This window comes from Erythrolamprus reginae, chromosome 7, assembly GCF_031021105.1.
Source record: "Erythrolamprus reginae isolate rEryReg1 chromosome 7, rEryReg1.hap1, whole genome shotgun sequence".
In the NCBI taxonomy this organism is placed as follows: domain Eukaryota; kingdom Metazoa; phylum Chordata; class Lepidosauria; order Squamata; family Dipsadidae; genus Erythrolamprus; species Erythrolamprus reginae.
In genome coordinates this window covers 7,182,354-7,197,729 of record NC_091956.1, presented here as the reverse complement: position 1 = coordinate 7,197,729, position 15,376 = coordinate 7,182,354, and the positions used below count along the sequence as shown (strand labels likewise).

At 40.8% G+C, this 15,376-nt stretch overlaps 1 protein-coding gene across 3 annotated transcripts in view; it reads right to left on the bottom strand.

The window, feature by feature from the left end:
• The window catches only part of SHROOM3 (shroom family member 3), a 200,128-nt gene that overhangs the window by 140,994 nt on the left and 43,758 nt on the right, over window positions 1–15,376 (bottom strand). Inside the window, exon 1 of one of the 3 annotated variants that reach the window (XM_070756915.1) lies at window positions 13,250–13,286. The exons of the other annotated variants lie outside the window; for them this stretch is intronic. The gene's annotated coding sequence lies outside the window, so the exon portion shown is untranslated. Of the gene's footprint in view, window positions 1–13,249; window positions 13,287–15,376 lie in introns of those variants that run through there. 3 annotated transcript variants of the gene reach the window in all.

The window sequence follows — 15,376 nt, the reverse complement described above, 5'->3', positions numbered from 1 at the left end:
GCATCCTAGACGTCTCCCCTTTTCTAAGAGGTCTGTAAGGGGCGTGCATAAGTGCACTTATGTGCCTAATGTCCCTGTCCTACTGTCTTTTTGTCCTTTCTATCACTATGTTGTATGATTTTTAAATGATGGGTTTTAGATAATTTTTAATATTAGATTTATTACATTTTATACTGTTATTATTATTGTTGTGAGCGCCCCGAGTCTTCGAAGAGGGGCGGCATACAAATCTAATAAATAATAATAATTATTATTATTATAATTATTATTACATTCTACTTATGTTATGTTAATGCAAACTATAATTCTATACTTGCTTGACAGAATCAAATAAATAAATAAATTTGCTCCCTGGATTTTTTTTCTTTCCATCTTCAACGCCAATTTGCACCAAGTGAAGCCCTGGTAGACAATTCCCCAGTTCAGCCCTTGGCAACCTTCATCACAAAACCACCCTGAATGGTTTTCAGAAGTTATTCAGGCCCCTCAAAAATTGTGTTTTTATCTCCTGGGAAACTGCAGAAAGTTTCCAAGAATGAAGTTAGCAAAGCCAAAGGAAGGAGCAGGGAAAGAGTTGGCCGGCGGTAACCTACGGTCTCTCTTCACAGGCAACAAGGCCCCAGTGTCAAAGCAACAAGACCAAGGGCGCACGCCTGCACACACACACAAACACACACACACTCTGAGCTGAAAAGAATGCTTCTTTAAACACAGCGCACAAGCAGGTGGCCAAAATTCCAAAGAATAAGGCATTTAAGTGGAAAGGCCCAGCGAGACACGAGAGGTCTGGAATATCTTCATCCTTCTGCTTAAGGAAAATTTAAGGAATTCAAGCTTACTGCACAGGCTTACTTAACCGGTCAGTTTCAAAGTCTTTCTCGCAACACCCAAAAGGAAAAATCCCACAAAACACAGGGTTTGGTTTCCCTTGGCAGGAATCGCTGTGCAAACATTGAGGTGTACTTTTCAGAGGTGTGTGCTGAGAGATGTTCTTGTAATTTTAAGGAGCTGTCCACTGGGACCACCATAATCTTAGGGAGGCAAGAGGTGGGTTTCAGCAGGTTCTTCTGACCAGTTCTGGAGAACCGGTGGTGGAAATTTTGAGTAGTTCACAGAACCGGTAGCGGAAAGTTTTGAATAGTTTGGAGAACCGGTGGTGGAAATTTTGAGTACCGTATTTTTCGGAGTATAAGACCCACCGGAGTGGCAGAGTGGGGGAGAGCCACCGTGAGAGGCACGGGGGGCGAATGGTGGCGAGCGGGGCAAAAGGCAGTGGGCGGTGGTATGGGAGAGCGGGCAGTGAGGGGGAGCCGGTGCGAGAGGCACAGGGAGCGAGTGGCGGTTAGCGGGGCAAAAGGCGGTGAGCGGCGGTATGGGAGAGCGGGCAGTGGAGGGGGGAGCCATTGCAAGAGGCACGGGGAGGGCAAACGGCTGCAAGCGGGGTGAACGGCGGTGGACAGTGGCGAGCAGCCACTTACTTTATTTTTGTCTATTTCCATTTTTTTTGCTCCTGTGCGTGCGCAGAAGCAAAAATCCCTGGAAATCTTGCACCTGAGCATCCTCACATGAGATCTGGCTTCTGCACATGCGCAGAAGCTGATTTCTGCACACAAGGCGCATACACACGCTCCCGCCCCGTTCCAGTAGCGCCAGGAATGATGGCCCACCCCTGGTCATAAGTCACATTTTTTGCGTGCCATTATATCTTTGAACGGTCCCTAACCGAACGGTTGTTAGTTAGTTAGTTTTTTTTTCTTTCTTTCTTTCTTTCTTTCTTTCTTTCTTTTTTTCTTTCTTCTTTCTTTCTTTCTTTCTTTCATTTCTTTCATTTCTTTCTTTCTTTCTTTCTTTATTCATTCAATCATTCAATCATTCATTCAATCAATCATTTATTCATTCATTCATTCATTCATTCATTTATTCATTCATTCATTCATTCATTCAATCAATCATTCATTCATTCATTCATTCATTCATTCATTCATTTATTTATTTATTATTTATTGGATTTGTATGCCGCCCCTCTCCGCAGACTCGGGGCGGCTAACAACAGTAACAAAACAGTATAATCCAATACTAAAAAACAGTTAAAACCCATTATATAAAAACCAATCATACATACAGACATACCATGCATAAAATTTTAAAGGCCTAGGGGGAAAGTGCATCTCAGTTCCCCCCATGCCTGGCGGCAGAGGTGGGTTTTAAGCAGCTTACGAAAGGCAAGGAGGGTGGGGGCAATTCTAATCTCTGGGAGGAGTTGGTTCCAGAGGGCCGGGGCCACCACAGAGAAGGCTCTTCCCCTGGGTCTCGCCAAACGACATTGTTTGGTTGATGGGACCCGGAGAAGATCCACTCTGTGGGACCTAATTGGTCGCTGGGATTCATGCAGCAGAAGACGGTCCCGGAGGTAATCTGGTCCAGTGCCATGTTACTCAAGGATCACCTGTATTCAAGGGGAGTGAAATATAACCTCAATCCTGTTTCGCACAGTTTGGTCTGTCTGGAGAATGGCGTGGGTGGAATTCCACTCCTGGAGTTAATCACTGTGAGCGAATACCACAGGGGAGCAAGAAATATGTTGACTGGCTGCTTGGAAGAAGGTGAAGGCGAATTATTTTCATTAAAAAGATAAGATCTCCGAGGATATTTGGGAGCCGCGAGCCGCCTAATACCCCTTTGACTCTCTCCAAACCGTCTATTGCAGTGTTTTTCAACCAGTGTGCCGTGGCACACTAGTGTGCCGCAAAACATGGTCAGGTGTGCTGCAAAGAAAGAAACTCAGGTTCCGGTCTCGCAACTTTTTGCTGAGAGAGTGAGAGTGAAAGAGAGAGAAAGAAAGAAAGAAAGAAAGAAAAAGAGAGAGAGACGAGAAAGAGAAAACAAGAGAGAGAAAGAGAGTGAGAGAGAGAGAGAAAGAGAGAGAGAAAAAAGATAAACAGAGAGAAAGCAAGAGTGAGAGAGAGAGAAAGCAAGAGAGAGAGAGAGAGAAAGCAAGAGAGAGAGAGAGAAAAGGAGAGGGAGAGAGAAATGAGCAAAAAGGGGAGGAAAAAAGAGAAATGAGAAAATGATTGAGGCAGAGAATGAGAGGAAAGAGAGAGAAACAAAAGAGAGAGAAGTGACTCTTGATTTAAAGCATATGATAAAAAGCACCCAAAGAATAAGAGAAAAAACCCAGTCCTCACCTGTTTTTGGAAATGGTTCAAGAGTGTGTATACACACACACACACACACAAGGGTGGGGGAGGAGACGGATGGAAAAAGAGAGGAGAGTGTCTTAGGGTGTCATTTTGTGTCATTTTGGTTGGTGGTGTGCCCCAGGATTTTAAAATGTAAATAATGTGCCGCGGCTCAAAAAAGGTTGGAAATCACGGCTCTATTGTTTTCTTGAATAACTACACAGGCTGCTCTAGCCTCATGCACATACACACCTACACACCCAGGAGGGGTCACCCAAGATGGAGACTTTACATACTTTCTGGATTCATTACAAGTGGGGGAAAAAATGTTAATGAGCCCGAGAAGGGAAATCAAAACAGTTGCCTTGTCTCTTGAGGAACAAGACCTCCTCTGTAGGCTTCCAGACAGGAAACCTGAAATGCTATCAGCACTTTGAGTGGAGAGACGGGGGGGGGGAAGGTAACCCCCCCCCCCACATTCCGATCCGGCGTTGAAATAAGCAGCTGGATGTTTCCTGTAGGGATTAAAGACATACGATTCCCAGGGCTGTGCATATTTTCATCGCTCTAATGTGATGAAACTCAGATAATTAAATGTGTTGATTGGGATTGAACAGGAATAGCGATGGCGCGTAGATTTGTAGACTGCTTTATAAGGGTTTTCGGCCCTCTCTATCTAGAAACATAGAAACATAGAAGACTGACGGCAGAAAAAGACCTCATGGTCCATCTAGTCTGCCCTTATACTATTTCCTGTATTTTATCTTACAATGGATATATGTTTATCCCAGGTATGTTTAAATTCAGTTACTGTGGATTTACCAACCACGTCTGCTGGAAGTTTGTTCCAAGGATCTACTACTCTTTCAGTAAAATAATATTTTCTCATGTTGCCTTTGATCTTTCCCCCAACTAACTTCAGATTGTGTCCCCTTGTTCTTGTGTTCACGTTCCTATTAAAAACACTTCCCTCCTGAACCTTATTTAACCCTTTAACATATTTAAATGTTTCAATCGTGTCCCCCCTTTTCCTTCTGTCCTCCAGACTATATAGATTGAGTTCATGAAGTCTTTCCTGATACGTTTTATGCTTAAGACCTTCCACCATCCTTGTAGCCCGTCTTTGGACCCGTTCAATTTTGTCAATATCTTTTTGTAGGTGAGGTCTCCAGAACTGAACACAGTATTCCAAATGTGGTCTCACCAGCGCTCTATATAAGGGGATCACAATCTCCCTCTTCTTGCTTGTTATACCTCTAGCTATGCAGCCAAGCATCCTACTTGCTTTTCCTACCACCCGACCACACTGCTCACCCATTTTGAGACTGTCAGAAATCACTACCCCTAAATCCTTCTCTTCTGAAGTTTTTGCTAACACAGAAGGGCCAATACAATACAATACAGTACTCAGGATTGAGGATTCCTTTTCCCCAAGTGCATTATTTTACATTTGGAAACATTAAACTGCAGTTTCCATAATAATAATAATTAGATTTGTATGCCGCCCCTCTTATGCTGCCCTTATAATGCTCATAAGTTGCTTTTTTCAGTGATGATACTAAATGAACTTTATTTACTATACTTCACTATATTTTTAGTTATAATACAGGCAGTCCTCAACTTACAACAGCACTGAAAAAAAGCGACCTCCTGAACTTCACCCCTGCCTCTATTTCACAACTAGTTTTTGCAACAAAACTGGTATCAGTAAAGCAACGCCAACCTAACTTTGCAATCACGAAAAGCTTTCTAAAAATCTTTTCATTCTCTCATCCCGAGTCTGAAATCTGGCAAGACATGTAACTTTCTACTGTTAAGACCAACTCATTCTCAAGTTGCCAAGTTTGAAAAAACACTGCCCTAATCGGTACATATATTTTTAAAAATTCATTCTGCTCTCTGGTTTGGACCTTTGAAGGTTTAATACACACACACCCGTCCCTGGATTGTGGTTACAGCAATGGAAAATTCATTGGACGCTATAAAACTATTTGTTTGCTGCTAATTATTGCGCAAACTCTCTCAGTATAGGAATTTGGGAGGATGCAACCTTGGGAAATTGCCAGAGAGGATGAGTTAATGCAAGGTTAGATCTGCTGTTTCTGATGATGCGGCATTCATCAGAGATATTCTGGATGAGATAATCAGAATAATTGACAAGCAGGAAAAAGGAGTTGCAAGATATGCTTGGGCCTGACCACATTTATCGTTTATAATTCCTTTGGATCAAAAGGGGGCACCCACTTTGGCTTTCGACATCTAACTGGAACTAGGTTTGTTTTTCTGTTTTTAATTGCTTAGTTTGTTACCTGTTAAAACACTGGAATAGAATAGAATGGAATGGAATGGAACGGAACGGAACGGAACGGAACAGAATAGAATAGAATAGAATAGAATAGAATATAGAATAGAAAATTAAATTAAAATAGAATAGAAAATTAGAATAGAAAATTAAATTAAAATAGAATAGAAAATTAGAATAGAAAATTAAATTAAAATAGAATAGAAAATTAGAATAGAAAATTAAATTAAAATAGAATAGAATAGAAAATTAGAATATAACAGAATATACAATAGAAAATTAAAATAGAATAGAATAGAATTCTTATTGGCCAAGGGTGATTGGACAGAGAAGGAATTTGTCTTCTGTGTATAAGCTCTCAGTGTACATAAAAAAATACATTGGAAAGATTCCCAGACACCTGTGGAGAAGGAAATTATTTTTAAAAATTATGATTGTGCTGAGATGAACAGATTAACGATGGAACTGAACGGTCAAAAAGACTCTGAGTATCACAATATATGGAATAAATGGTATGAATGTACAAAAAAAAGAAAGAAAGACTAAGAGTTAATAGATGGATGTGGAAGAAAGACAAGAAGAAAAAACAATGTTATATATGTGTGTGTGTGTGTGTGTGTGTGTGTGTGTGTGTGTTTTTCGTAGATTTTCACGGGTATATGTATGTAGATTGTTCTGACTTCGGGTTTTGCCCCGTGTAATATTTTGAGTGTCTATGTGACGTTTCGGTGAAATCGCATTCACCATCATCAGGCTGAAGTTATAAGCTTCGTGCTGCTGTAAATATAGTTTGTTTGCAACTGCCATTTGTTCCTTATATATAGTGGTGGGGGTGGAGATTTGGTTTGAATGTAGCAAATAGATTGGGTGGCTATGTTTTAATGGTTTGATTGGTTGGTGGAATCACATTTAGTTGAAGGATCTATCTATCTATCTATATAAATATTGGGCTGGGTTGGGCCGAGAGGCAAATAAGGAGCTGTGATGTTCCTTCAATACACCAGGGTGATTCGACACAAAAATATGTAGCCCTTCCCTGGTGCAGAGCTGAAGGGATTGGACACTGTAGCCTAGAGGATAATTCTCTGCCTTACAAGGCAAAAGTTGCAGGTTCAAGTCCCAGTGGGTATGTCTAGCTGATGAGGCCAAAATAAGGCCGAAATAGATCTATCCTAGTTTCCCTTAATTTTCAAATTCAGCAAAAAAAAACATGTGACACACACACACATACACACCACACACACATATATATATACTACAAGCATTAATAACAATGTATATATACCCTGCTCAAAAAACAAAGGGAACACTCAAATAGCACATCCTAGATCCGAATGAATGAAATATTCTCATTGAATACTTTGTTCTGTACCAAGTTAAATGTGCACAACAGCAGGTGAAATTGATTGTCAATCAGCGTTGCTTCCTAAGTGGACACTTTATTATTATTTTTTGAGCAGTGTAGATAGATAGATGGATGGATGGATGGATGGATGGATGGATGGATGGATGGATGGATGGATGGATGTAGATCTGCTTTGGAAATGTTAAGATATGGAAATGTGAAAACTAATAAAAATTATTACCAAAAAAAACCCATTCATCAAGAATCATAAGATACAACACTTAGTGATAGTCATAGGCTACTAATAAGCAATCAAAGGATACTAAGAAACAAAACAATATAAATCGTAAAGATACATGTAACTTGATTATAAGTGGGAAGAGATAGGTATTAGGAAAGATGGAAAAAATAATAGTACGTGTGTGTGTTTGTGTGTGTGTGAATGGGGACAGGAATATGTGCTGGGGTCGGGCACTCGGTCCATAAAAGATTAGCCATCACTGACCTATGCTTTCTCTGTACCCAAATTTGCTTTTAACAATAGCCCAACATGTATCCAACACTTAGCCCAAGAGCTAAGGTTAGCAGAATATTGTACATTTTTGCTTAGTATCAAAACGGATACTGTATAATGTGGTCAGGCCACAAAAGAATACATTAGCCCTTGACCGCAGCAGCCTGCTGGGTCACACAACATTTTCCGATGCACAATGTCTTTTAGCTATATCAAGCAATTAATTTAAATCTTCCAGAGGACAGTTTATGCCCTGGAACAATTTAAATATCATCGGTCAGCTATGTCTCTTAGAATTGAGCAGAAAGAAGATCATAAAGACGAGAGAAAGCAGATCATTAAAAGAGAGAGAGAGAGAGAAAAGTGTTTGTTCTTTCTCGACAAACTTTCAGTTGAGTCCCAAGCCAGGGAAAACACTTTTATAATGAACAGCATTAATCTAGGACTGATAAAGGCATATAAAAATAAACTCCCTTTTGCTCTACTGAAACTGTGCCCAGAAAAATACAGAGACCTCAACAGCAATCCACCTCTAAAATAAACAAGTTTTCTCCCACACACCACCCTGTGAGTTACTTCACAACAGGACACAATTCGCTCACAAATCCAGACTGAAAAAAGTTCCTGGTTTGACCCAGGTGGTTATGAATTATTTGCTGTTTCAAATGAGGTTTGTAAATATAACCCTGAAAGACCAAAGCGCAGAGCTAATGCCTCTAGTGGTGTTATGTTACAACAAACACAGCCAACACAAAACAAGGTTTTGGAATCACAACGTTGTATTTTCTCCCTGGGAGTAGCAACTTTTGGACGTGTTCTGCTATCTTTAGTTGAGGGAAGGAATAATGGTTCATTGCCTGCAGCCTCGAGGTTCGACTACTGTAACGCTCTCTACATGGGGCTACCTTTGAAGAGTGTTCGGAAACTTCAGATCCTGCAGAATGCAGCTGCGAGAGCAATCATGGGCTTCCCAAGGTATGCCCATGTTACAACAACACTCCGCAGTCTGCATTGGTTGCCGATCAATTTCCGGTCACAATTCAAAGTGTTGGTTATGACCTATAAAGCCCTTCATGGCACCTGACCAGAATATCTCTGGGACCGCCTTCTGCTGCACGAATCCCAGAGACCGGTTAGGTTCCACAGATTTGGCCTTCTCCAGGTCCCATTGACTAAGCAATGTCGTTTGGTGGGGCCCAGGGGAAGAGCCTTCTCTGTGGCGGCCCCGACCCTCTGGAACCAGCTCCCCCCAGATATCAGAGTTGCCCCCACCCTCCTTGCCTTTCGCAAGCTCCTTAAAACCCACCTCTGTCGTCAGGCATGGGGGAATTGAAATTTCACTTCCCCCTAGGCTTATAGAATTTATACATGGTATGCTTGTATGTATGAGTGGTTCTTTAAATTGGGTTTTTTAAGATTATTTTTAATATTAGATTTGTTTTCATTGTCTTTTCATTGTTGTTAGCCGCCCCAAGTCTTCGGAGAGGGGTGGCATTCAAATCAAATCAAATCAAATCAAATCAAATCTAAAAAAAAATCATTTGATGGGCTCCTACGGGTACGGTCAGCTACACAGAACAGGTATAATTTTTTTCATTTTTTTCATTTTTCCCCCCCTTCTGGGCTCTGAGTATGTTTTTCCTATCATGGTAAATGAGGTTGAATGTGTATAATTTTAGAAGAGTTGTGGGCGTGTGTGTGTACATACACATACAGTTTACTGTATATAGTAGATAATGTATATTTTTGTGTGCCGGTGTATAATATGTATATACACAAATGGCATATATACATAGAATTAAAGACTATATTTTGGATAGTAAATAGATAGGAAAATCGTATCTCTTTGAGGCGAGGAGAGGCCAGGCACCCTAACCCAAACCCTTGACGTAATTGACCCCGGGCAAATGATCGTCAAGCCACTCCTACCTGGTCACGTGGCCAGCAAGCCACACCCACAAAATAAGCCACACCCACAGTGTGGTAGTAAAAAAAATTGCAGCCCTTCACTGCTGCAGCTGAGGTGGGTTCTAACTTACCTCGCCGCCAGTTTTCTTCCTCCCATGTCGTGCGGGAGTGGCTTGTTTATTACCACACTGTGGGAGTGGCTTATTTTGTGGGTGTGGCTTGCCGGCCATGTGACCCATCCTCGAATACAGCTCATCTGTTTGGAACCCCTATCGCATCTCAGACATCAACACCCTTGAAAATGTCCAAAGATACTTCACCAGAAGAGCCCTTCACTCCTCCACTCGAAATAGAATACCCTACGAGACTAGACTTTCAATCCTGGGCCTAGAAAGTTTAGAACTAAGACGTCTTAAACATGATCTAAGTATTGCTGCAATGTCCTGCCTGTTGGCAACTACTCCAGCTTCAACCACAACAACACAAGAGCACACAACAGATTTAAACTTAATATTAACTGCTCCAAACTTGACTGTAAAAAATACTGAGTTGTTGAAGCATGGAACTCATTACCAGACTCCGTAGTGTCATCCCCAAACCCCTAACATTTTACCCTTAGACTGTCCACGGTTGACCTATCCAGATTCCTAAAAGGTCAGTAAGGGGCGAGCACAAGTGCACTAGAGTGCCTTCTGTCCCCTGTCCTATTGCTCTCCTACATCTCCTATACCTTTCTTCTGTTCCTATATCTCTTCTTCTATTTTTTCATTGATATGTTTTATTCCTATATCTTCTCTTCTATTGTTTCTTAGATATATTTTACTATGAGTATATCCTCTATAACCTTAACTATGTATTTTACTATGTGTATACCCACTAAAACCTCATTGTGTAAGGGACAAAATCAATCAATCAATAAAATAGGTTAGTTAGGTCCCACAGAGTGGATCTTCTCCGGGACCCGTCAACCAAACAATGTCGCTGGGCGGGACCCAGAGGAAGAGCCTTCTCTGTGGCGGCCCTGACCCTCTGGAACCAACTCCCCCCAGAGATTAGAATTGCCCCCACCCTCCTTGCCTTTCCTAAGCTGCTTAAAACCCACCTCTGCCGCCAGGCATGGGGGAACTGAGATACACTTTCCCCCTAGGCCGTTACAATTTTCTGCATGGTATGTTTGTATGTATGATTGGTTTTTATATAATGGGTTTTTAACTGTTTTTTAGTATTGGATTTTGTTGTACTGTTTTACTGCTGTTGTTAGCCGCCCCGAGTGTGCGGAGAGGGGCGGCATACAAATCCAGTAAATAAATAAAATAAATAAAAATAAAATAAATAAAATATTAACACTGTTAACTGGCCAGCTCTGTCTTCAAAAGCTGTTTTCTTTCAATTAAAAAAAAATAAATGGTTTGATTTTGTGAGTCTTGCTTGTTAGGGCCGAGAAGACAGATTCCACATTTGTTTCTTTGCCATGACAACATTTTTTTCCCTGCAGGTTGCCTACGAGGAGTAAATGATACCTCCCTGTTGAAAACCCCGAGCAATTCGCTTCACTTTCCCACCGGCCCGCAGGCCAAATTATTCTCAGGAACCTGAGACAGCGGCGGCCAATTTGCCTTCAGGAAACGTGACAGCCCTCGGGTGACAATGATTACTCTCGGTTGGAGGAGATATCTCCCATATCTCCCTTACACAGCAAGATCATCTTGCACCAAAATTATCCGCTTTGGCTTCCGGATGACCAAAACAGATCTGGTTGGGTATCAGCCACTTCAGATAATCCTTTGATGTCTGGGACGTCTCAGACTTCATACGTGAGAGAGCTGTGTGTGGACTGGACAGATGTATGAATTTGTTTAAATAAAATTGATACCTCTTTCATAAATCCACCAATAAGTGGAGAAGCACTTCCAGCATTATTTTAAATTGTGTTCCTTTCCTTTCCCTTCCTTTTTTTCCTTTTCCTTTCCTTTCTCTTCCCTTTCTTTCCTTTCCTTTTTTCCTTTTCCTTTCCTTTCCTGTCCTTTTCCTTTCCTCCTTTCCTTTCCTTTCCCTTCCTTTCCTTTCCTTTCCTTTCCCTTTCCATTTCCTTCCTTTTCCTTTCCTTTTTTTCCTTTTCCTTTCCTTTCTCTTCCCTTCCCTTCCTTTTCTTTCCTTTTTTCCTTTTCCTTTCCTTTCCTGTCCTTTTCCTTTTCCTTTTCCTTTTCCTTTCCTCCTTTCCTTTCCCTTTCCTTCCTTTTCCTTTCCTTTCTTTTTCTTTTCCTTCCCTTTCCCTTCCTTTCCTTTCCTTCTTTCCCTTCCTTCCTCTCCCCCCTCTCCCTCACCACTCAAAAAAAATAAAGGGAACACTTAAAAAAACAGAATACAACTCCAAGTAAATCAAACTTCTATGAAATCAAACTATCCATTTAGGAAGCAACACTGATTGAAAGTCAATTTCACACGCTTTTGTGCAAATAGAATAGTTGTGCGAATGAAATATCCAATGGGAATATTTCATTCATTCAGATCGAGAATGTGTTATTTGAGTGTTCCCTTTATTTATTTATTTTGATATATATATATATATATATATATATATATATATATATATATATATATATATATATATATGTTTTCGTAAATTTTCACGGGTATATGTATGTAGATTGTTCTGAGTTCGGGTTTTGCCCTGTGTAATGTTTTGCATGTCTATGCGACGTTTCGGTGAAATCACATTCACCATCATCAGGCTGGAGTTCCAATCTTTGTGTTTTTGCAAATGTGTTTTTCATTTGCAAAAACACAAAGATTGGAACTCCAGCCTGATGATGGTGAATGTGATTTCACCGAAACGTCGCATAGACATGCAAAACATTACACAGGGCAAAACCCGAACTCAGAACAATCTACATATATATATATATATATATATATATATATATATATATATATATATATATATATATATATTTATATTTATATTTATATTTATTTATTTATTGGGGGGAAATCAGAAGTAATATGAGAAAATATTATTTTACTGAAAGAGTAGTAGATCCTTGGAACAAACTTCCAGCAGACGTGGTTGGTCAATCCACAGGAACTGAATTTAAAAATGCCTGGGATAAACATATATCCATCCTAAGATAAAATACAGGAAATAGTATAAGGGCAGAGTAGATGGACCAGGAGGTCTTTTTCTGCCGTCAATCTTCTATCCTAGTCTCCCTTAATTTTAAATTCAGCAAAAACATGTGACACACACACACACATATATATGGTTTATTGTTGGCCAGCAGGTTGCTATGGAACCTGAGAGAGATGGCATTCATTCCTACTGCCGGACTCTAAAGCTGTCCGTTCAAGCATGCCGCGGGCATTCTTCGAATTCCACCAACTTTGGCAAGCGACTTCCCCCCTAGACAAACCCCAGACAGGACCTATTCCCGGGTCTCCAGACAAGGCAGTGCTCGCTCTATGGGGGCTGTGGGCTGGTCTAGGAGCGGAGCCTTTGTCTCTTTTGAATTCCCCCGTCAGGTGGGGGCTGGAGGGGGAAAATAAAGCATTCTTTTTTGGGAGGGGGAGGCAGATATTCAGACACGGAGAAAACCAGGGAAGAGATTCAACTGTTGGAGGACTCAGAAAAGGGCTGGTTATACGATAGTCATCACATTACAACCACAAATGAGCCCCCAATATATTTTATTTTAAAAAGCTACATTCATTCATTCATTCATTCATTCATTCATTCATTCATTCATTCATTCATTCACTCACTCACTCACTCACTCACTCACTCACTTACTTATTTTTTCCAATACATGATACAGTGTTCCCTCGATTTTCGCGGGGGATGCGTTCCAAGACCGCCCGCGAAAGTTGAATTTCCGCGAAGTAGAGATGCGGAAGTAAATACACTATTTTTGGCTATGAACAGTATCCCAAGCCTTCCCGTAACACTTTAAACCCCTAAATTGCAATTTTCCATTCCCTTAGCAACCATTCAGATTGTTACTCACCATGTTTATTTATTAAAGTGTTGTGATTCAGCCTGAGGCTGCTCAGGGACCGGCTGCATCTCTGCTGGGTCCAGGCCCGGAGGAAGAGGACAGTGAACAGGAGGGGGAGGACCAGGCAGACGGGGGAGAGGAAAGTCAGGAAGAGGATGAGGGGGAGCAGCCTGAGAGCCCCGGGGGGGGGCCCTCTCCCCAGCCAGTAGCCTGGCCTCATTGGATGAGGAAGCACAGGCTATAATTGACATGAGACAGCGACGTGCAGCTCAGAGACGGGACCAATTAGAAAGGTATTGGCATCACTGAATTGGCAACAGCTGGGTTTGGGTGTGGTTCTCCTCAGCAGGGTTTAAAAGGCAGGCCAGCCCTTTCAGCCATGTGGAGCATTATCAACTGGAAGTTCTGTGACCCTGCTTTGCTTCTCGGCGTCTCTGATCTTGGCTTGTGGCCTAGAAGACTGGAAGACTTGGGGGAGGCGTATGTTTGTTATCTCCAGCGTTGTTTTTGACAGCAAGAATCCTGTTTTACTTCATGGCCTTCGTGAAACATCTTTGAAGTTCCAGTGTGTTCCTGTTTGTAAGGACATTTTCTGTTACCTGTGTTTGCTTTGAATTCTATAAACTGCCTTTGATTTTTACCATTGTGTCTGGCTTCTCTTTTTGGGTTGGTGTTTGCCTCTGGAGGAACCCAGACAGAACATAGAGTTTATTAAAAAAAAATTTATTAAAGGCAGATGAAAGTTTGGCGATGACATATGATGTCATCAGGTGGGAAAAACCGTGGTATAGGGAAAAAACCCGCAAAGTATTTTTTAATTAATATTTTTGAAAAACCGTGGTATAGACTTTCCGTGAAGTTTGAACCCACGAAAATCGAGGGAACACTGTACATATTGAAGAGGATAGACATGAGGTATTATATATAAAGAAAAGATATAAAAGTAGAGGAGAAGATATATGAAAGGAAGAAAAGGTATATGATATATGAGATAAGGAGAGACAATAGGACAGGGGACGGAAGGCAGGCTAGTGTGCTTATACCCCTTACTGACCTCTTAGGAACCTGGAGAGGTCAATCGTGGATAGTCTAAGGGAGAAATGTTGGGGGATAGGGGTTGACACTACTGAGTCCGGTAATGAGTTCCACGCTTCGACAACTCGACTGTTAAAGTCATATTTTTTACAGTCAAGCTTGGAGCGATTAATATTAAGTTTGAATTTGTTGCGTGCTCTTGTGTTGTTGCATTTGAAGCTGAAGTAGTCCTTGACAGGCAGGACGTCGCAGCATATGATTTTGTGGGCAATACTTAGATCGTGTTTTAGGCGTTGTAGTTCTAAGCTTTCAAGACCTAGGATTGATAGTCTGCTTACATAGGGCATTCTGTTTCAAGTGGAGGAGTGAAAATGCGTAATGTATTTACAAAAATAACTTACAATATATATAATCATAATAATGGTAGCAATAACAGGCAAGGAAGTCAACAAGAAGAGACAAAAAAACCCAGACAAAAAACAAAACAGACCGAAACAAGGGAAAAAACAAAAAACTCCTATATCTCCTATACCTTTCTTCCATTCCTATATCTCTTCTTCTATTCTTTCATTGATATGTTCTATTACTATATCTTCTTGGAAGGTCTTAAGCATAAAACGTATCAGGAAAGACTTAATGAACTCCATCTGTATAGTCTGGAGGACAGAAGGAAAAGGAGGGGACATGATCGAAACATTTAAATATGTTAAAGGGTTAAATAAGGTTCAGGAGGGAAGTGTTTTTAATAGGAAAGTGAACACAAGAACAAGGGGACACAATCTGAAGTTAGTTGGGGGAAAGATCAAAGGCAACATGAGAAAATATTATTTTACTGAAAGAGTAGTAGATGCTTGAAACAAACTTCCAGCAGACGTGGTTGGTAAAGACACAGTAACTGAATTTAAACATGCCTGGGATAAACATATATCCATTGTAAGATAAAATACAGGAAATAGTATAAGGGCAGACTAGATGGACCATGAGGTCTTTTTCTGCCGTCAGTCTTCTATGTTTCTATGTCTCTTTTCTATTCTTTCATAGATATATTTTACTATGAGTATCTCCTCTACAACCTTCATCATGTATTTTACTATGTGTGTG